The following is a 24,035-nucleotide window of genomic DNA, read 5'->3' on the forward strand; positions in this document are numbered from 1 at the left end:
TCTCACTGACAATGAAGTCTTTAATAGTCGAGCTTAACATAAGCTCTGAGCGACATTATTTTCGTAACTCCCAAAGAAGTGAATGGAAGTAATGGGAACATAGAACCGTGAGCTGCACAGAGCTCCAACCACCTACTTAATTTGTCTCTCATCTCCATGGGCCATCAAAGAGAAACTTTGTCCTTCCTTATTTCTCATACAAAACCCCAATCTTATATTTCCCCTGCCACTTACCGCCACTTTCCTGTCACTTTGTGACCTTATGTCCACTGTTGCCCACAGAGTTGTTGTCATCATTCATCTCCCTCACAAATTCCTTGCCATTTTATGCTGCACCTGCCTGCCCTCTGCTCTCTGCACAGTGCCCCTGACACCTTACGTCCTATATAGAGCTCATGGTGACTTGAATTTTCTCCCCCCTGACATCCTCTCCTCCTAATAACCAGCTGTATAGGGTACAAAAATCCCTGATACTGGCTCTGAGCTGAGGTCATTTCATAAATCAGCCATAATCTATTACATTTATCCAATAGGTTTTCAGCCAATAATCTTTAGCCAGTTACCTGCCTGCCTCCAAATCCAAGCAGCAGACCTATAGAGTCTAATATGAAATAACTATTTATTTTGCCTCCATTCGGACAGCTATTTATCAATGGCAAGTGATTTTAGACAGATCCATTTTTATAAACACTATAACAAAAGAATAATGGCTATAAATGTGTTATGCATATTTTTTGTTTTTTTAATTAAAATAAAAAAAAAGGAAATATGCTTAGCGGACTTCAAAAACATGATCCAAATGGGCGCTTAGTCAAGTCTGGAGTTAACAATAGGGCTGAGCGAACTGATGCAAATAAAACAGGATTTGACTTGAATTTTTCAAAAGTTTCAGGTTTAACCCAACCAAAACTTTTGGAGTTCACTATTCACAAAACACTATTATACTCTGGTGTCCTCAGACCCAGAGTATAATAAGTGAAGGGCCAGGGGAGGTGAGTAAAAACAACAAACTGTAACTTGACTTCACTCTATTGGCATTCCCCCAACATCCTTTTGCGGCCTCTGGCTGATGTCATGTGCCTTAGGGTTACCAACTTCCCAACATAGTAGATATCTGACTGGAGAATGCTCAAAGGGACTGACTATAGGGTCAGCTAGCCAACTTGAATTTTTAAGTTCTGAAATTAGAGAGAAAAAGGATAAGGTGATTAGACTGTGACAACAATGGAGCAAACACAGTAGTTCTCCTATTAAGCTATAGGTATCCCTAGAGGGGCTCCCAATCAACATCCGTTGTTTTCATGTACCTTAATGTCATTGCTATAGTGAGTAGACCACCACGAACCTTATAGATCATGTGGTATATGTCTGCCACTGAGTTTCACATTGATTTTCCCAGTCTGTACATCCTAATCTGCTGGTCTGCCTATATAGAAAAACTCTCGGCCATACCTGAACTTCTACTTCAAATAATTGTGGTTGTTTTTTCATGGTTGTATATTTGGGAAAAGATGCCAAATGTCAATACAGGATTTCAGTGTGAGGTGCAAATTTGGAGTCTAGAGTCCCATAGTCTAGAACTTATGGTCTATTTAATCCTTTATTGACTGTGTATGTTTATACTTAAGTCATGTTTCATGGACAATAATATGTAATGAATTAGCTATAAATGTCAATGTCATAAAAAGTATAGTAAATATTTGCAGGGTTTTCTATACTTTCATAATAAGACTTTGGACACAAGTCGAATTTCAGAGCAGATAAGTGTCCATATAAACAAGACATACATCACCCATCTGTTAAATTAATGTTTGAAAGCGTTATCTAATTTTATGGCCGGGTTTTCAAGCTGGCATTTATGAAAGAGGCAGTGTTGCTAGTAGATCAATCTTTACTAGGTCTGTCTAATGTCTTCCACAGTTGTACACTATAGCCTTTGTAGTAAGTAGAAGAAAGAAATTCAAAGCTAGCTGTCCAATTTTACAGACATCACTGACACCATCAATTTCAGTGAGCAAATGATCTCAATAATACATGAAGACATAAACATAAAAAAGAATGGAAGCTTCAAACGCGCAAGGTCAGCGGAGTAGAGCTTTTCGTTTGTGGGCGTACAGTGGCTAAGCTGAGCAGAGCAAGGAGCCTGCCATAACTTTGATCATATTTTGTTACTACCACGTTGTGTACAGTTGATTTATATTCTATAAAAGATTCATGGAAAATATTAAAACAGTAATTATTCGAGGAGAGAAAGACAAAATGATAATGTGCTTGCGAAATTATACAATAATGCCAATTCCCCTTGATGTAACAATTCCATAGAAGAGTGGAATCAATGCTTAAAATAAAAAATAAAAGCAAGGGCAAAGAAAATTAATTCCCTAGAAAATCTTCAACTACAGTAATGTATCAAACAAGTTTAAACTAAACAAGTAAATCATCTCAAAAACTGTCAAAAACTTAATCAAATGGACTTTAAGGGAAAGACACAAAAAAACAAAACATAGAACATTTTATTTTCACCTCTTTTGACTCCTTGACATATAAGCCCATCATGTACATTAATTATTTGGTATTTCATGATAGATTTATGTTACATGGTCCTACAATATTGCAGGAGATCAGCTATGAGATTTACATTCCCATAGTAAAGGGGGAGATTAGAAAAAACTCAGATTTTTTACTGTAGTTTTTAGATACCACAATTAACAAGGACCTTTCATCACTTGGGGCACATGCGTTTTTTTATACCGCTAGAAAGCCGACAGTGCTGAATTCAGCGCACTGTCGGCTTTCACGATCTGTGCAACCGGTGAACAGCTATCAGTGCCGGTACTGTAGCTCTTCACCGTCAGAAGGGTTACAGTACTGCCCTTCCTCACTGCTCTCACAGTACAGCGCTATAGGCACTGCTGGGAGGAAGAGCGTTCCTGACTGACTGTACAGTACCGGCATCGATAGCTCTTCACCCGGGGCACAGATCGCGAAAGCCAACAGAGTGCTGAATTCAGCGCACTGTCGGCTTTCTTGCCCCAAGTGATGAAAGGTCCTCTTTAATACTGATACAACATCTATTATATGGAGTGGGGAATCTCTGTTAGTCCTTTACAATTTCAGAACTGCTGTACCCACATGACTCAATAACTGTAAGGTGGCTGTGATTGATGGACACAATCCTGCACAAATGACTTGGATTATAGAAATTGCATGTAAATACCAGAATCACTACTGATCATGGTTCTAATTAGAAACAGGCAAATCTCACAAGATTAAAATTCACGAGTTTCAGATTTCTGGTTCCTTTTGTATGTAATTTTGTATGTGAAGTGTTACTATGGTCATCAGATGCCTATTGTACAATACGTGGAAGCTCATGGGAGGTGAAGAAAAATTAAAACAAAAAAAACATTTATACTTATCTCTCCTGGGCATCTTTGCGGCATTCAGCAGTCCCCAGCATCTTCTTCAGCCCTCTATCAGATATCACAAACTCTAGGGTCAGAGCTCAGATTTGTGATTGGGCCTTAGTGGTGATAAGGAGCAAGCCAATGTCATTACGCCCAGGAGAGGTGAGGTAAGGTGAGTATAACTGGTATTTTCCATCGCTTTCCCTGGGCATCCACTTATTATACAGTGGGGCAAAAAAGTATTTAGTCAGTCACCAATAGTGCAAGTTCCACCACTTAAAAAGATGAGAGGTGTCTGTAATTTACATCATAGGTAGACTTCAACTATGAGAGACAAAATGAGAAAACAAATCCAGAAAATCACATTGTCTGATTTTGTAAGAATTTATTTGCAAATTATGGTGGAAAATAAGTATTTGGTCACCTACAAACAATCAAGATTTCTGGCTCTCACAGACCTGTAACTTCTTCTTTAAGAGTCTCCTCTTTCCTCCACTCAGTACCTGTAGTAATGGCACCTGTTTAAACTTGTTATCAGTATAAAAAGACACCTGTGCACACCCTCAAACAGTCAGACTCCAAACTCCACTATGGTGAAGACCAAAGAGCTGTCAAAGGACACCAGAAACAAAATTGTAGCCCTGCACCAGACTGGGAAGACTGAATCTGCAATAGGCAACCAGCTTGGATTGAAGAAATCAACTGTGGGAGCAATAATTAGAAAATGGAAGACATGCAAGACCACTGATAATCTCCCTCGATCTGGGGCTCCACGCAAAATCTCACCCCGTGGGGTCAAAATTATCACAAGAACGGAAAACATGCTCCAGGGCTGACGTCATGTTGCCATGACAGCCGGGAGCCTGTACAAGCTTTGTCTGCTTGTCTGCCTTTGACCGCAGCGCCGGAGGGGTTAATGCCTCCGATCGGTCTGGAGACCGATCGGAGGCATTAGAGCCGGTTGTCTACTGCTTAAAGCTCCCGGGCGGTCGCCATAGTTACAGACCCGACATGCGCCGTACTATTACGGCGCATGTCGGGAAGGGGTTAAAGTAGATGTATATCCTTAAATACCATTTTGTTTTTCTTAATTTGCTAAGATACAGGATTCTGTTCTAATTAATTCCTTTCCATATCTTTACAGCAGCTATTTTTTTTAATACAGAGCTTGCATAGAGATACACGTAAAACATACCATGCTGGCTACCTGCAGGAGTTCAGTATCAGAAATGTCTAAGTGCTATAAAGATATATTAATAATGTGATCAGCACAGAATGTGACATAATAATAAAATGTACAGATTCACAAGCACAGATATTATGGAGTTCAGATGTGAAGGTTCTGAATGTTTATAGTGTAAAGACATTAATAGCACTCATAAATGATCCCTTAGTTTAGCGCTATTTATTACAATTCTAGAACATTGATGATCTACAAGTTCAATCACTAACTATTAGTTGAATTCTTTTGTATTCTATAAAATCTGAGCTGGTATTATCTGTTTTATAGACCTAATGAAGACAGAAAGAGATACGGAGATATAGTAGACATTGATATGATGGATGTCTGACAGTTACGACAGCACCAATCAATCTGTGCACATAGTGGTAAATGAACACTGTCATGGTACCCAACTTCAAACACTTATTCATACTGGATGACAAGTGTGGATCCTGTTTCGTCATATTCTTTTCTAAATTACTTATTATGATACTTTTCAGTTTTCTTGTATGTAGATGTACTTTATGTACTACATAATAGCAATAATTGGGTGATTTGTATGCCTTCAATTGGAACAATACAATATTTTTGTTTTGTTACCATTTTCTACATTTAAAAAATAAATAAAAAAGATCCACGCTTACCAGTTTTGTTTTAGATATTATTATTATTATTATTATTATTATTATTATTATTTTATTTATATTTTTTTTATCATTGTTTTGCTAGTAAAACACTTAACACTTAAATGCTTTTAAGTATTGTACCATGAACTAACTATCCCATACAAGGATGTCTCTACTTTTACAAAGATTTTTTTTTTTTTGTTTCAGTTTTTTTTATCTTTTTATTGTGGAATATTTCTTTATATTGCAGATATTTTGAAGTAAATTATATATGAGAAGCAACATGAATCACTTGCAGCCAAATATGTTAGAATCATTAAAATATGATTCTTTCTTTGGTTTCATCATATTGGTCAATATATCTGTGGCTATCTGAGGTTATTTCTTTGGCCTAAAGGCTTTTTAACAATACGGAATCTTGAGCAAAAAAAGTTGGCTTTGAGATATAAATATGGTTCTAAACTTTAAAGACATCCAGTATATCTTTAGTTATTCATCATTATTACAGTATATGTTGACTTTATATATAATTTACAGCTCATTTTTTTCTTACATACACTTGTTTTTGCAGTAGATAGGTAGATGGATGGAAGGATGGATGGATGGATGGATAGACAGACAGACAGACAGATAGATAGATAGATAGATAGATAGATAGATAGATAGGTATATAGATAGATATATCAACCTAGAGCAGTATACGGGGTCATTGAAATACGGAAAAATACTTTCACCTTTAATTAATCCAGTGCAGCAGTTGCTCCAGTTTTCCCCTACTCTTTCTTTACAAGACAGTGGAAAGATCATGACTAGAGATGAGCGAGTAGTATTCGATCGAGTAGGTATTCGATCGAATACTACGGTATTCGAAATACTCGTCCTCGAATGAATACTACTAGCTGTTCGAAGTTAAGATTCGATGCAGAACCAGCGTTGATTGGCAGAATGCTATACATTGCCAATCAACGCTGGTTCTTCTCTTACCTTTAGAAGTCTTCTCCCTGCGCAGCGTTCCCGCGTCCTCTTCCGGCTCTGAATTCACTCTGCTTAGGCATCGGGCCTAGGCAGAGCCGACTGCGCATGCCCACGCTACAAGAAAATGGCCGCTTACACTGTAAGCGGCCATTTTCTTGTAGCGCGGGCATGCGCAGTCGGCTCTGCCTAGGCCCGATGCCTAGCAGAGTGAATTCAGAGCTGGAAGAGGACGCGGGAACGCTGCGCAGGGAGAAGAATCCAGCCCGACCCTCACTCATGGACTTGGTAAGTAGAATTTGATCGAATGTTGCGTACCCCTGAAACGAGCATTTTCCCCCATAGACTATAATGGGGTTCGAAACCCTATCGAAACAGTCGAAACAGTGTGCGGCTGTTCGAATCAGATTTCGAACCTCGAACATTTTAGTGTTCACTCATCTCTAATCATGACCACTATATCAATCAGTATCACATGTCATTATACTGGTAACATGTCTTAGTATTGAGCAGTAATTCCAATCGTAAAGCCACATAAGGCCACTGATGTAGCAGCTATGGGCTGGAGAAAGACAGGAGGGAGTATCTGAGCTGGAATGATGGATGATTTTTTTTATTTTAGAATAATTGTTGCTGTTATGGCTACTTTTAGTGCAAGTTATTCATTATCATCATTAGTAAAATAAATAAAAAATATGTAACTAAAGGGGTGGTCTGAGTGTTCAAAACACAAAATGGCAGCAAATATACTAAAGTGACATACCAAAAATAAGTATCTTCAATCCCTTTATATAGTGCAGGTGCTCTGGGGTCCCCCCACCAAATCTTATTTACAAGTTGCCAACTATGACCTTCAGTAACAGCATATCAGGAGGAAGAAAAGAAACTGTAAATTTGGTTTGCTTCATGTAAATTGCATTGCTGCATCAAAAATTCAGTTTTTTATAGGGTGCTGTTCTATCTTCAAAGATAGATAGATAGATAGATAGATAGATAGATAGATAGATAGATAGATAGATAGATACAGAGACCTTCTTGTGGTTGGTCCCTACAGAATTTGCACCCCCCCCAAAAAAAAACAAAAAAAAACAAAACAAAACAAAAAAAACAGAGAGTGCTTCCTGGTACATGCTGGGCATATGACATACCGGTATATAACTGCACAGACAAATATAGTCCTCATGCTACTCTTACTGGCATCACTGCCCTCCTTTTACTTTACTCTATTTTACTTGTGCTTCAGAAATCCATACAATGTTATCTAAACCCCCATTTTGTACTTATTGTAACTTTGTCCCTCTTTGGATTATCCGCTCACTTTCAATTCTCCGCTAGTAAACAGCTAAAGTGGGAATACATTTAATTAACGTAAAAGTTTTATTGCAAAAGCAGCTTTCACGTGAGATGCACCAAATGAAAAAGCTACCATCCTAAAAAGCAGCAGGGATATAGATGAATAATAAAAAAGAGATTATATTTTGGCCAAGTGGTTTTATTCTATTTTCTCTCTGATGGAAATATAATGTTTTCATTAGTTAGTTTTAGCAAGCCGCATGTTTCACTGTACTTATATTAAGCTCTCAATATCTTTCTCTTTTTATAGGCTGTTTTAGTGGTCTCTAAAGGCAAAAGCAGGTGAAGACAAAGATAAATATTGTAGAGAGAAAAAGGACGTTCCCTGGAAAAGTAACTAATGGGAGGAAATTCTGTTTACCAAGCAACACTAAAGAAAGTTAAAGATCATCTTCAGTGTGTATTGATCATTCTGGCATTATATTAAAGAATTCTTCACTTTTCTATAAGTTGTAGCAATGCATTAGACCTACTTGTTGCCAACTTTATCTATGGACAATACAGGATATAAGAACTTTATATATTTAGAATTTGTAGCTTGTTAAGGTTCATCTTGGATTTTGTAACTGGCAGGTTGTTGTATTGCAGAAAGAAATCGAGTAACACTTCAGCACTTCGATGTGTTTAACCCCTTGGTGTTCGGCCGATTACACGCATTCCTATGCCGGCGAGGTATTTGATCACTCAACACTAGAGCTTCCTGTCATGATCCTTGCCATGTCCAATACATGTATATGTATGGGCAGGCAACAAACACTACCCTATACAATGACATGTAAAATTACTGCTTATTTTGCAATCATTGTAAGATTTCCAAAAATGCAGTAGAAATATGCCTGCATTATAAAAATATGTAACTAGAGATGAGCGAGTAGTTAAATACTTGATATTCGATATTCGTTTCCAGTAGCCCCTCAATATTCGACTACTCGCTCATCTCTATATGTAACATTTTCTTTTTTTGTATGCTATGCTGTTTATTAAACTATTATGTTATATTCTATTTATTGTTGATTAAGTTTGCTCATAGGTTTTCCTTAGACTAATGTTTAGAATGCGTGTGGCAAATCCTACAATTTTGTTAACTCTACGCATTACCTTACTAGTCCAGGTTTAGAGAGTGCTCATTTTCTAGAATTTTTTGTCCATTAACGAAGAGTATTTCTAGAAGCAGTTACGGCTACTAAAGTCACAAAATTGGAGAACCATTTTAAAGGGTCTCTAGTGGTATTACATTGTGCTAAAAATGACATTAATTCTGCAATTATTTTTCAAAACGTAAGGCCATAGTTCAAATGATAGCACTGGGAGTCAATCTGATCATTTTATGACAGAAGAAAAAGCAAAGACATGCTGTTAAAGGAGGTTACATCTTGTACTGTTATGCTTTATTAAGATGTTACCTATCTTTAGGTCCAATACAGGTAGTCAGAGAGAGAGAGAGAGAGAGAGAGAGAGAGAAGCAGGAACGAGCAAACTAGAAGCCTATATTGCTTAGGCACCTTTCTCTGGTGCTTTTTATCACCAGGAGACACCAATACTATTGGCCACAACTCGCCTTTTAGAACAGAGCAAGGGCACACTTGTACTTCAGGGGCACAGAGAGCAGGGATGGAAGAGGGTATTTGCGACAGTGGGGAGAAGGAGATTGAGGATATCAGAGCTTGTAAGTAAATTGGCAGCTGTGACCATCAGGAGAAGCTGGGTACTGGTGGCCATGATCTCCTATGGTATTGATGTGATTCATAGAACTGAAGGAGTCATGTATAACATATAATAGTTAATTCAGGTAAAATTCCTATCAAGTATAATCAGATAATGATGATTTAATATGGTCGCAGGGCTTGGGTGACATAACCTGAAAGTGAGTCGCTTCACTGTTGTATAGAAAATCCCTTAAAATATTTTTTACCACTTTCAACATTTAGAGCATAATTAACCACAGACATAATGTAAATATCTGGGAGGGTTGAGGTGCCACTTCTGATACCCCCCCCCCCTACTGTTTGACGTCCATGAGAGTTACAGAAACAGTAAAACTCTATGTAAACATAGGCCTTTCCATCAAGTTCCAAAAAGTACAATGATAGATAACTAAAAAATATAATGTGCAAACAAAATGTTAGCATAGTCCTAGACTACCCAAATACTTACAATAGAATAAATGACTAGTAATAGACATAAAACCATACGCACTTTCTCATTAAAGTAATGTTTCTCCCAAACTCTTAAAGCTTGAAAAGGTGCAACCAATTTCTTTTGTCTTTTCCTTATATAGTATATAATAAATACAATTGGACCTTGTCACTTGCCAATAAAAGAGATGTAATTCTGTCCTTGGAGATAATTTTGCAATTTTACTGTAGTAATAACTCTCTTGACGCTGTTACAGAACATGAAACATCTGTTTTCTATTCTAAATCTGTTATGTCAAGACTTCATCTCAACATGGGGATACTAGTACTGTAATTTGTTTAAGGGTCAAATAATAAGTTCAAAACACAATCCGAAAAATGTCACCACCAGTATGAAGTTTGACTTTGGAATGACCTTTCATGAGAAATAGTCCCCAAACTAGCGTAGTGTTTATATTATTCTTCCATTTCTGAAATACTTTGGAAAATTAGTTCATTGTAATTTGATTTTATTTAATCACCACTTTGTTAAACTTTTATAGTAATACAGCTAGTAGAATTTGACAAAAATTACAAAAATCTTTGCATAGTAAATGTACTCTAGTAATTCAATACTCTTATTCAATTAGGTCTAGATCAAAAAAGTATGTTTAACTTTTGGACCGTAAAGTGTGTCTTTCCCACCAATTATACCCAAGAAGCCAATTAGTTTGATTTCCCACCAGTCAACACCAAAGGGAAGCCATTGTCGAGGGCCAGAACACATGCCTGGCTTGTGAAGAAGCTGGCGAGAACTTGCAAAGACTGTGAAGGCCAATGAGTTCACAGAAGAGCTCCAGATACTGTGAGGAAGCCAAAAAGAGGTAATGAAATGTGAGTATGTGTGTTTTTGCCATCTCTCCTGGGAGGTATTAATGCGACAGACATTTTAGTTCAACCGAGAAAAATCTCCAGTTGTTCGGTTTCATAAAAAAATAACAATTTGAAATATTCAGGAAGAATCCATCTTATTACGAGACGATTAACTATAAGTCAATTTTTCATGTGTGCTCGATAATAAGGACATGAATAGGGGTGTGCCAGATACTCTTTTGGAGTAATGAAAGCCTTGAACCAGTCCTGCATATCAGAGCAACAGCACATCATTTATCTGGAGGACAGGTGGACTTATGTGTTTCTATAGTGTGACCAAGTCAGGTGGTGGTGAGATTAGAAATTCAATTAACTTTTAGAATTTCTCTCAGGAGCTTACTCTAGTTTAAAAAACACAGACATCATTCAAGACATGCTGCATCCACTCTTACTTTCCCAGTTTATTTACAGCTCCACTCTTCAAAAACCATGAAAAAGTAGGTACCGATTATTACCGGTCATTGTGGGAATTCTGATATCCAGTCGCGCACTTTGTTCCAGATTAGGCCCAAATGAATGGGCCTAGTCAGAAGAGAATGTCTTCGGCGGGTGTCGGGAAGCGAATCCGCCTGAAAGAATGAGCATGTCGCTTCTTTTTTCCGGGAGCCAGAACAAACGGCTCCTGGAAAAAAAAACTGATCGTCTCCCATTAATTTCAACGGGAACTGTCTTTTTGATCAGGATTTTGAGGCAGATACAGCCTCAAAATCCTTACCATAAAACCCAGTGTGAACTTAACCTTAGGGTCAGTTCACACAGATTTTTTTTTTTGCAAGGATTTTGAGGCGGAATCCCTGAATCCGCCTCAAAATCCTCGCCAAAAAATAATTCTATTGGGAGGTTTAATTTTTGGAGGCTGATTTTGAGGAAGATTCAGTGTCAAAATCCTTGCCAAAAAACTCCACGTGAACTGACCCTTAGAGTTTTCACTAGAGTGTATTTTTGGCTACTATTCACCAAGGTACTGATGGTTTCTATGGGGTGAACATACAGAGGAAAAACATCCATGCTATGCTCAAACTAAGCAGCACGGGGTTATTATTGTTTTAGAAGAAAACAGTGGCATAACTAGGAATGACGGGGCCCCGTGGCGAACTTTTGACATGCCCCCCCGAACCTACTACGCCGAAGACCTCGACAGACCCCTCCTACGCATTCCTGCGCGTACTGCGCGTTCTATTATGCCCCATAGTGTCCCCTTCACACAGTATTATCCCCCATAGTGGCCCCTGCACACAGTATTATCCCCCATAGTGGCCCCTGCACACAGTATTATGTCCCACTGTGGACACCCATAAACAATTATTATACTTTGGGGCCTTTTCAGACCCCAGAGTATAATAATTGGAGACCCAGTAAAAAAAACTACTGTGTCTTACCTCTCCCCGGCTCCTACGCTGTCTTCTCCTCATCAATGACGTCAGACGTTACATGACCCGGGATGCAGTCAGAGACGTCAGTCAACTAGGAAGGAGGCCTGGCCAGGAGAGGTAAGTAACAGTGTTTTTTATGTTTCTTACCGCTCCCAGTCCACCAATCATTATACTCTGGGGTCCGAAAAGACCCCCGAGTATAATGATAGCAATGGTAGCAGCTGTCACCAGGCCCCTAATGTCCCGGGCCCTGTGGCAGCTGCCTCTGCTGCTATGGCGGTAGTTACGCCACTGGAAGAAAGGTTTAAGTGTTTTTGAAAATTAATAGCAAGGAAATGAGCAACAACTGCTCCTAGTTCCTGGATGCAGGATAAGACTTCTTTCCACTAATTTATTTTATAAAAATTTGGAGAATTCAACAATATTATAGATGCAATAATATTATATGGCTGAAAGAGAATTTAAGGCTACATGAAATGTAACCTTAAGAATTAACAGATTAATGAAAGCTATCTGAAATTTAGGTGTAAATCCAAGACTATCATACTAAAAAGAGACAAAAAGAATTTAAAACTAAAATAAATATGTGATTATAGCAATAAAAGACTGGAGAAAGTTACCAGTAGCCAGGGTTGTAACTTAAAGGTCACGGTTCCTGGAGCAAAAGTTCAACATGGGCTCTTGTCCCTTTCACAACTTTTTTCATGGCAGCTGCACCTGCTTGTAACTTTCAGCTCTCTCAATTACCCTTTAAAGCTACCCACAGAGTAATATTTCCTCAATATCCCCAAGAAGGTAGTAGTGACTCCCCCTTTGTCCCAATAAGGTAATAGTGCTCTTATTGTGACCCCCCCAAGGATATTGTACTGCCACATAAGCAATAGTTCCCCCTTGTGTGCCTCATATAGACAGTGGTTCTCCCATGTGGGTTATAGTGCCACCTTTGACCATAATTTAGGTATTTGTGCCCCAACCATGTAGGTAATAGTACCTCTCCACATAGCTAATAGTGCCCCCTCCCCATATAGGTAATAGTGTCATATTACCCCACTAAGGGAATATTTTCCTCCATATAGGTAAAAGCCAAAAGACACCAAAAAGTAAGAGTAAGGTAAGAGTAAGAATAGAGGAATGTAGTTGCTGTTTTTCTCTCAGGGCTCGTTCACATCTGCGCCCGGTCTCCGTTCATACAGGTTTCCGTTCCTGCACAAAACTGAGCAGGAGACGGAAACCTGCAGGACTCTTTCATGCCCATTCATTTGAATGGGTTTGAAAGATGTCCGGCCATGAGCGCCAGTGAGCGTTTTATGCTCTCCACCGCAAAACCGTTTTTTTTAAATCGGACACAGAGTCGGACATGCAGTACTCTGTGTCCGATTTTAAAAAAACAGTTTAGTGGCGGAGAGCATAAAACGCTCATCAGCGCACATGTCTGGACCCGGTCTGACAGCTCTCCGTCTTCTGCATGCAGAAGACGGAAAGCTCAGAACGGATTCCGGGCGCTAGTGTGAACCTAGCGTCAATGTGTGTTTGAGTGTATTTTGTGGGAAGGAAGAGGGGCAGCAAGGGGAGACATCTAACTGGTTGAGAGCACACATCACAGCTTTCACATAACACCAGGAAGAACCTGTCCACTCTCCAAGCACAGACAGGAAACATAAGTGGTTATCCAAAATCAAAAATAATTGATCCATTCTGCTTTGAGATTGGTAAAGGTCAGACAACCGATCCACAAACGTATCAACTGTTTGCCACACAGTATACAGCACCAACAGCAGACTGCTCAGTACAGTGACGCTATTACACCTCAGCTCTCATTCACATACAGTTAGGGCCAGAAATATTTGGACAGTGACACAATTTTCGCGAGTTGGGCTCTGCATGCCACCACATTGGTTTTGAAATGAAACCTCTACAACAGAATTCAAGTGCAGATTGTAACGTTTAATTTGAAGGGTTGAACAAAAATATCTGATAGAAAATGTAGGAATTGTACACATTTCTTTACAAACACTCCACATTTTAGGAGCTCAAAAGTAATTGGACAAATAAACATAACCCAAACAAAATATTTTTTTTTTCAATATTTTGTTGCGAATCCTTTGGAGGCAATCACTGCCTTAAGTCTAGAACCCATGGACATCACCAAACGCTGGTTTCCTCCTTCTTAATGCTTTGCCAGGCCTTTACAGCCGCAGCCTTCAGGTCTTGCTTGTTTGTGGGTCTTTCCGCCTTAAGTCTGGATTTGAGCAAGTGAAATGCATGCTCAATTGGGTTAAGATCTGGTGATTGACTTGGCCATTGCAGAATGTTCCACTTTTTTGCACTCATGAACTCCTGGGTAGCTTTGGCTGTATGCTTGGGGTCATTGTCCATCTGTACTATGAAGCGCCGTCCGATCAACTTGGCAGCATTTGGCTGAATCTGGGCTGAAAGTATATCCCGGTACACTTCAGAATTCATCCGGCTACTCTTGTCTGCTGTTATGTCATCAATAAACACAAGTGACCCAGTGCCATTGAAAGCCATGCATGCCCATGCCATCACGTTGCCTCCACCATGTTTTACAGAGGATGTGGTGTGCCTTGGATCATGTGCCGTTCCCTTTCTTCTCCAAACTTTTTTCTTCCCATCATTCTGGTACAGGTTGATCTTTGTCTCATCTGTCCATAGAATACTTTTCCAGAACTGAGCTGGCTTCTTGAGGTGTTTTTCAGCAAATTTAACTCTGGCCTGTCTATTTTTGGAATTGATGAATGGTTTGCATCTAGATGTGAACCCTTTGTATTTACTTTCATGGAGTGTTCTCTTTACTGTTGACTTAGAGACAGATACACCTACTTCACTGAGAGTGTTCTGGACTTCAGTTGATGTTGTGAACGGGTTCTTCTTGACCAAAGAAAGTATGCGGCGATCATCCACCACTGTTGTCATCCGTGGACGCCCAGGACTTTTTGAGTTCCCAAGCTCACCAGTCAATTCCTTTTTTCTTAGAATGTACCCAACTGTTGATTTTGCTACTCCAAGCATGTCTGCTATCTCTCTGATGGATTTTTTCTTTTTTTTCAGCCTCAGGATGTTCTGCTTCACCTCAATTGAGAGTTCATTTGACCGCATGTTGTCTGCTCACAGCACCAGCTTCCAAATGCAAAACCACACACCTCTAATCAACCCCAGACCTTTTAACTACTTCATTGATTACAGGTTTACGAGGGAGACGCCTTCAGAGTTAATTGCAGCCCTTAGAGTCCATTGTCCAATTACTTTTGGTCCCTTGAAAAAGAGGAGGCTATGCATTACAGAGCTATGATTCCTAAACCCTTTCTCCGATTTGGATGTGGAAACTCTCATATTGCAGCTGGGAGTGTGCACTTTCAGCCCATATTATATATATAATTGTATTTCTGAACATGTTTTAGTAAACAGCTAAAATAACAAAACTTGTGTCACTGTCCAAATATTTCTGGCCCTAACTGTACATGGATCTCCTATCCTAAAAGGTATAATAGTCTTGGATATCCCATAATAAGGAAAGAAAATAAAATATTTCTTGCATCTCTACATCTATAGTTGTGATTTTGTGATTGTGATTTTTTTTGTAACAATAGGTATACTTTAAAGTATTGCATACTTCTAAAAATTTACTTTTTCGCTCAGAAATGCCATTGTATAGTATTACAGCAGATTCATTGCTATCTAGATTGTGCAGAGCAATATAATATCATCGCATTTGATGGGAAAAAATTGAACTGTTTAGGGGCAGAATAAAAAATACCGACAAGTTTGTCTATTTTATTGCTCTTATTATACATTCTTAGCATTTTTTATCCTTCCCTGAATAGCAGATGTTTGTCTCCAATTATGTAAGTACATATATTTTAATATTTATAGGAAAGTTCATAGCAAAGGACGGCTGTGTAGGTGGCGGATTGACACATTTGTTGTTTATACCACTGATACAAGTGAAAATATCTATTGAGTAATGGAGCATGAAAAGACAGTAAAATTGTGGCTGATTAAATTACATAGTACAGTACGGTATTTATCTTCAGAATTGCTGATTGCATCTACATATCTTAAAGCTGTCGAAATTGTGTAGAGAGAACTGGGGGATAGATGGCTTTGTCGTCATGTTTTATTTTCAAACCATTTTATTGTCACAATTTTTAAGTAATAAGCATATTTCATGAAGCAAGAAAACGGAAACTAGGAAAAGAACAAATACTTTTAGAAAACTGAAATCTTTTTATTCTTTATCTATTATGCCTAGTAAAAAATAAAAAGGTTTCTCATTCCTTGAAGCCCAAGTGAAAAGATCCCTTTAGCACAGTGTATCCCAGTTTAGACATCAAGGAACCCTTATAAATCATGCATTGAGAATTTCCTTAAAGTTTTAAAGTTATCGCCTATGCACAGGATATGTGATAAGGGTCTAACCATTGGGATCTTCACAAATCACAAGAACAAGGGACCTTGGTCCCCTGTACAAATTCAAGTATATATATATATATATATATATATATATATATATATATATATATGGCTGAGCTCTACACTTTAGTAGGATGGCAAATGATGAGTAGAAAACTTGGTCCAATTTATTTGAAAGAATTGTATCACCAGGACATCTCTTTTCCATATGCCATGTTGCACTATGGATGTCATAAAGGAGTCTCCCTCTTAGACGGTTGCACACATTTCTACCCCTCTTTTACCCTTCTCTCTCCTTCACACTATAGCTGCCTCTGCTCTTAGGTGCCTGATGAATAGGGAGTCTTTCTTCTCCTCCTCACATAGTATCACAGGGAGCCCTAAGCACTATTCAGCTGAAGGCCAGAAAGTAAGTATCATAGATAAAGATATTAAAGAGGACCTTTCATGAGTTGGGGCACATGTAGTTTTATATACCGCTGGAAAGTCGACATTGTGCTGAATTCAGCGCACTGTCGGCTTTCACAGTCTGTATCCCAGTTGAAGAGCTATCGGTGCTGGTACCGTAGCTCTTCACAGTCTGTCAGGAACGTTCTTCTTCACTGCAGAGCCTATAGTGCTGTACTGTGTGAGTGGGGAGGAACACCACCCCCAGTACTTGTCCATAGGCGAGCACTATCAGGAGGGAGACGTTACTCACCGCTCTCATAATACAGCGCTATAGGTGCTCCTGTGAAGGACTTTTCTGACAGACTTCACCTGGGGCACAGATTGTGAAAGCCGACAGTGAACTGAATTCAGCACACTGTCAGCTTTCTAGTGGTATGTAAAACCGCATGCGCCCCAACTCATGAAAGGTCTTCTTTAAGTATCATATGTAAGTATCATAGATAAAGATATTAGTCATTTTGTGTTCTATTACCTGTATATGTTACCTCTAAAGCCACCGAATGATGAAATGGGGCCATACTACGATGAAGTGACACTCAGTCAGTAGGCATGTGTAGCAGAGTTACTTAAATGAATTGTCCTCAGAACAGGTATTAGAGATGAGCGAACAGTAAAATGTTCGATATTCGTTTCGAATAGCCGCTCAATATTCGACTATTCGAATGAATATCGAACCCCATTATAGTCTATGGGAGAAAATTCTTCGCTACAAGGGATCCCACCATTCGACTCAGTATAGTCACCAAGTCCACTATCACACCCCAGGAAATGATGCCAACACCCTGGAATGCAACTGGGACAGCAGGGGAAGCATGTCTGGGGGTATCAAGTACCTTTATTATGTCGGGATCCCTGTCAGCTTGCGATATGCCAGAGCTGACTTTTTCCCATAGGAATGCATTGACCAGCGTTGATTGGCCAGTGTACAGCATTCGGCCAATCAATGCTGGTTCTGCCTGAAGAAGCGGAGTCTAAAATCGGTCCACAGCAGTTTCTATTCTGGTCCGATTTTAAACTCTGCCTCCTCCGGCAGAACCAGCGTTGATTGGCCGAATGCTGTACACTGGCCAATCAACGCTGGTCAATGCATTCCTATGGCGAGATGAAGCAGAGCTAGCCGTGCAGTTAGCTTGGCTACTCCGGACACCAGAGTAGCCGTGCAGTTAGCTCGGCTACTCCGGACACCAAAGATGAAGCAGAGCTCAGCTCTGCTACACCCAACAATCCCTCCAAATACTCTTCCTGTCACACACACAGCTTTGCACTACTGCCAACCATCCCTCCAGCTTCTCCTCCTGTCACACACTCAGCTCTGATACATCTCTACACTCTGTTGTAGAGATGTAGTAGAGCTGAGTGTGCACTGAGCTCTGCTACACACGAGATGTGTGTGACAGGAGGAGTAGATGGAGGGGTGGTTGGGAGTAGTGCAGAGCTGCTACACCAGAGATGTAGCAGAGCTGGCCGATGTTAGCAGAGCTGAGTGTGTTAGTCTGCTGCATCGGACTGCTACATATCTGCCAGCTCTCCTACATCTACAACTCCTACACACTCAGTTCAACTACATTGGGCCGTGCGCTCAGCTTAACTACTCCGGAATAGTTGAGCTGAGTGTGTAGTATCGGACACTACTGTGGGAGATTAAGCAGAGCTGGGATTTTAACAATGATCCTACTCACTACACAGCATGTACCCCACGCTGTGTAGTGATTAACCCCCTCCCCCACACCGGTGTCCGCTTTTCCCCCACATTGGTGCAAAAAAAAGTGCCAGGGAAGGTGGGAGGGTATACGAAATTTTACTGCGTTTGCCTCGTGGTGTTTGATTGGAATCGAACACCTCGAACGGCCTGATATTCGATCGAATATGTATTCGATCGAACAGCATTCGCTCATCTCTAATAGGTAATCAATAAGTGATTCACGGGGGTCTGATGCCTGGGATCCCCACAAAGGAGCTGTCATGACCTCATTTACTTCTATGGGACAAGGTCTTAATTACTTTGCACTGCTGCTATGAATCAGGCAGTGTGCGGTATAAACAGTGAAGGGGTAACAAAACTTGCACAAGCGGCGCAGCTCCTTTAAACAGCTGATCAACAGCAGTTTCAGGTATCATGAGCCCAACAACCTCTTATTGATGACTTATCCTTAGGACTAGAGATGAGCGAACAGTGTTCTATCGAACACATGTTCGATCGGATATCAGGGTGTTCGCCATGTTCGAATCGAATCGAACACCGCGTGGTAAAGTGCGCCAAAATTCGATTCCCCTCCCACCTTCCCTGGCGCCTTTTTTGCACCAATAACAGCGCAGGGGAGGTGGGACAGGAACTACGACACTGGGGGCATTGAAAAAAATTGGAAAAAGTCATTGGCTGCCGAAATCAGGTGACCTCCATTTTAGACGAATAGTGGATTTCAAATCCGGGTCATATGAGAATGTGAACTTTGTGACTATGAGACAGGGATAGCTGTACAGGCAGGGATAGCTAGGGATAACCTTTATGTAAGGATCCAGTTCTGTTTTTACGTTTCACCTGTCTGTGGGCAAGTCTGCCTCGTTGTAAGATGGCCGCTATAGCTTCGGTGGCCATCTTGCCTGCTCTTGAGGCTATATTAATGAATGCACCTGTGTTCCTCCCTGCTTGAGTATCAGTCAGATCTTTGTCTCGGCTGCCTCTAGCTCTCCGCCTCTATTGTGAAGAGTCCTGTGGTTCTCTTGTTCCAGAGTTCTGCCATTTCCTACCATACCTGCATCTAGATACCTGTCTTCCTCCCGGCTGTTGCCCTTCAGCTTATCCCCTCAGCTGCACATGAGCTCCCCCTGATTGATTCAGTCTCTCATCAGGAAAACCTCTAGTGCTACACAACCTGCCTTTTACTACCGGCCGAACGCTACCCAGCTGTGCTGCAACTGACTGTAAGTTTGTCTCTTCTTTGCTGTAACTATTGTCTGCTGTGCATTTCCCCTATCAGCCATAGGTGTCCACAGAGCATCCACACATAGTGTAACAGGATACTCAAGCCCACAAGATGGAGGCCGCTGAGTCTGGGGACTTGGAGACCCGTGTTAAGAGAATACAGCAATACACAATTTCTTTGTATACAGAGTTGCAGTCGCTAAAGTCCAAGATAAATTCTCTAGAGATACAAGCTAACAAAAATGTGCAGGATCTTGGCAAAGCGATGCAGGACTTGCATACACGGACAACCGCGGTTGAGGCTTTGAAGTCAGCTCCCCCCGTAGTACTGAGCCCCCCAAAATTGCCACCATTTAGGTTTGGTGGAGACCGCGACAAGTACCGTGGCTTTGTAAACCAGTGTAAACTCTATTTTGATGCACATATCGGTCAATTTCCAAATGATCGCGCCAAGGTACTCTGCATCATCATGCTTCTGACACACAAGGCTCTAGCATGGGCAAACCCGCTAATTGAGACCGCTGATCCTTGTCTAGATAGTCTGACTCAGTTCCTTGATGGCATGGCCCTGATGTTTGATGATCCTAATCGTCGCGCCACTGCAGAGACCAACTTACTGGCGCTTCGACAGGGCCGACGTACGGTCACAGAGTATGCCATGGAATTTAAGAGATGGGCAGTGGACACGACTTGGAAATCGGAGGCGCAACTACCGTTGTTCAGGAGAGGATTATCCAGCGCCATTAAGGACGAACTGGCCCGTTCTGAGGCTCCCTCCAAGTTTGAAGAGTATGTACACCATTGCATACGGATTGATATCCGCTTATCCGAACGAAGACAAGAGAGATGGGCAGCAATGAATCGCAGGGACAGCCCACCAGCATTTTCTCCTGCATTTCCCAAGGAACCTTCTAATAGGCCCCCACAGGAGACTGAGCCAATGCAACTAGATGTTGTACAGAGGTCTGAGAGTAATGCTCGTAGGGAACGCCGGCTGCGTGACGGTCTATGTCTCTATTGTGGGGAGTCCGGTCATTTTCTCATAAATTGCCCGAATCGACCTCGCAGGACTGTCGCAGCCGTGGCCGAAGGAGATTTGTCTGACTGTGAATCAGAAGCCTCAGAAGCGTCACAGCCTTTGAATGCAGTTATTCAGACCCTGTCGTCGGTGGCTTCACACCTGGAGAAGAGGAAGAAGGAGACCCATTGCCTCCTGCCAATTCAGATTTGGACCAACACTCGTTGGATTTCCACCTCAGCAATGGTGGATTCCGGAGCTAGTGGCAACTTCATGGATCTGGCCTTTGCTAAAGAACATGGTATCGCAACCCAACATAGGGCCTCACCCGTGCTTATGGAGACTGTGGATGGTTCCCCCCTGGTATCGGGGCCAATAGATCAGGAAACAAGACCCCTAAGGGTATCCATGCCGCCTGATCATCAGGAAGAACTATCCTTCATGCTTATCTCCTCTCCTCATTTTCCAGTAATCCTAGGCCTCCCATGGTTGAAAAAGCAGAACCCAGCTATCAACTGGGAAACTAGAGAGTTACGCTTCCCTGCAAAGAAGAAGTCAGCCATTTGCCCGGTCACATCTGTTCCTGACAATCCTTCTAACCTTTTTTCATCAGTCTATTCTGACTTCTTGGGCGTGAGTGACAAGAAGAATGCAGATAAACTTCCACCACACCGGCCATATGACTGTCCAATTGAGCTTTTGCCCGGTGCAGCAATTCCGTTTGGCCACATCTATCCTCTAGCCGGGCCGGAGTTAAAGGCCCTCAAGGACTACGTTGATGAAAACCTGGCAAAGGGGTTTATTCGTCCTTCCTCATCTCCAGCAGGTGCTCCAATCTTTTTTGTGAAAAAGAAGGACGGGTCCCTCAGACCCTGCATAGATTATCGGGAACTCAACAAAATCACTGTTAAAAACCGTTATCCACTTCCTCTAATCCCCGAACTTCTGGAACGAGTTCGCCATGCCAAGATTTTTTCCAAATTAGATCTTCGAGGAGCATACAACTTACTGCGGATTAGAAAAGGAGACGAGTGGAAAACTGCCTTTCGGTGTCGGTACGGACACTTTGAATATCTGGTCATGCCGTTTGGTCTATGCAATGCCCCAGCTGCTTTCCAACATTTGGTTAATGACATCTTCCGGGATCTCTTGGATCAGTTCATGGTGGTGTATTTGGACGATATCCTTATTTTTTCCAGCTCTCTACAAGAACATGAGGAACATGTGAAGATTGTTCTGGACCGCCTACGAGTAAACCAACTTTACATTAAACTCGAAAAATGTGAGTTCCACAAGACTGAGATCCAGTTTTTGGGCTATGTAATCTCACAACAAGGATTGTATATGGATATCAGTAAGATCCAAGCAATCATGGATTGGCCGGTCCCGAAGAATACCCGAGAGGTACAACGTTTCATAGGCTTTGCCAACTTTTACCGGCGCTTTATTAAGCACTTCTCAGAGATTGTCAGTCCCATTACCCAACTTACCAAGAAGGGGACAGTGTTCCGTTGGACACCCCAAGCCCAGGAGGCATTTACTCGCCTTAAGTCAAGGTTCACATCCGCCCCAGTATTAATACATCCTGATCCGGAGTTGGCATTTATAATAGAGGTGGACGCTTCAGACAGTGCCGTGGGAGCTGTCTTATCTCAGAGAACAGGAGAGAAGGGTCTCTTGCACCCTTGTGCATACTTCTCCCGAAAGTTATCTTCTGCTGAGAGGAATTACGATGTCGGAAACAAGGAACTGTTGGCGATCATCTCCGCGTTCAAAGAATGGAGGCATCATTTGCAGGGGGCTTCTCAGCAGATTGTCGTACTCACCGATCACCGTAATTTGGAGTTTGTCCGATCCGCAAGATGTCTTTCTCCCCGACAGGTTCGCTGGAGCCTATTTCTAAACCAATTTAATTTTATCATCTCCTATCGACCGGGCTCCCGTAATGGCAAGGCTGACGCCCTTTCCCGGATGTTCTCTACCGAATCGGATTCGGCTCCCTCATTTGAGACTATAGTACCCGACGCCAATGTGGTGGGAGTAATACAGAATGAAGACTTAATTAACGCCTTTAAGGAAGCCTATGTCACTGATCCTCTCTTGTCCCAGCCGGCTAATGACGTTCATCTGACCTTTAAAAATTGAGTATGGTTCCAAGGCCAATGCCTCTACGTGCCTAAGTCTGCCAAACTAAGAGTACTAAGACTGATGCATGACTCCAAGGTGGCGGGTCATAAAGGGGTGCAGAAGACTCAAGAGTTCCTCTCACGATTCTTCTGGTGGCCGGGGTATCAGAGGGATGTTAAAGACTATGTCCGTTCTTGTGTCATCTGTGCCAGATGTAAGACACCTCGGTCTGCTCCGACTGGATTGCTACAACCTCTGCCAGTGCCTTCTCGTCCATGGGGATCCATATCTATGGACTTTATTGTCGAATTACCTATCTCTAAGGGTATGAATACCATTCTAGTTGTGGTTGATCGATTAACGAAGGCTGCCCACTTTATACCTTACCCCAGACTACCAACTGCTAAAGACACTGTGGAATTAATTATTCAAAATGTCTTTCGGCTGCACGGGGTCCCCGACGAAGTCATTTCAGATCGAGGAGCGCAATTCATGGCGAGATTCTGGCAAGGATTTTGTTCAGCATTAGACATTAAAGTCCGCTTGTCCTCTGCCTACCATCTGCAGTCAAACGGCCAGACCGAGAGGACCAATCAGACTTTGGAACAGTACCTGCGTTGTTTCATCAGTCATTTGCAGGATGATTGGCTGGATCTCCTTCCTCTGGCAGAATTCTCCTATAACAATTCCCAGAGTGCTTCTACAAAGGTGTCACCCTTCTATGCCAATCTGGGGTTCCACCCCAAAGTTTTTCCCAGGCTGCCAAGTGATGTCACCATACCGGCAGTTACGGAACGTGTGGCAATCATTCAGCAAAACTTGGAAGTGTTGAAGGAAACCTTGACTGCAGCTCAGGAGAGATATAAGAGATCAGCGGATCAGTCCCGCAGACCAGAACCCATATTCAAAGTTGGAGACTTAGTCTGGCTTTCTACAAAAAATTTAAAACTGAGAGTACCCTCCCCGAAGCTGGGGCAAAGATTTGTAGGACCATTTAAGATAAGTGCCATCATCAGTGCAGTGGCCGTTAGATTAAAGCTCCCCAACACCATGAAAATCCATCCAGTATTCCATGTTTCCCTATTG

This window comes from Leptodactylus fuscus, chromosome 1 (assembly GCF_031893055.1).
Source record: "Leptodactylus fuscus isolate aLepFus1 chromosome 1, aLepFus1.hap2, whole genome shotgun sequence".
Lineage (NCBI taxonomy): Eukaryota > Metazoa > Chordata > Amphibia > Anura > Leptodactylidae > Leptodactylus > Leptodactylus fuscus.